The following is a 363-nucleotide window of genomic DNA, read 5'->3' as shown; positions in this document are numbered from 1 at the left end:
AGGGAGCGCTGCGGGGCGCTCCCGGGCACCCCCTGCACCAACCCTGCACCCATCCGGCACCCCCTGCACCCACCCTGCACCCATCCGGCACCCCCTGCAACCCTGCACTCCGTGCACCTATCCGGCAACCCTGAAACTCTGCACCCATCCTGCACTCACCCTGCGCCTTCAGCACCCATCCTGCACCCCGGGCCCCCCCCGGCACCCTATCCTAGCACCCCTTGCACCCATCCGTCCCCCCTCTCCCTGCACCCCAGGCACCCCCTCAACCCTTTCACTCCCTTCACTCATCCTGCACCCCATCTCAGCACTCCCTGCACCCATCCTGCACCCCGGCCCCCCGATCCCAGCACCCCCATCCAA

This window comes from Aptenodytes forsteri, unplaced genomic scaffold, assembly GCF_000699145.1.
Source record: "Aptenodytes forsteri isolate BGI_AS27 unplaced genomic scaffold, ASM69914v1 Scaffold1, whole genome shotgun sequence".
NCBI classification, from domain to species: Eukaryota; Metazoa; Chordata; class Aves; order Sphenisciformes; family Spheniscidae; genus Aptenodytes; species Aptenodytes forsteri.
The sequence above is the reverse complement of the archived record's forward strand: the minus strand, read 5'-3'. Positions refer to the sequence as shown.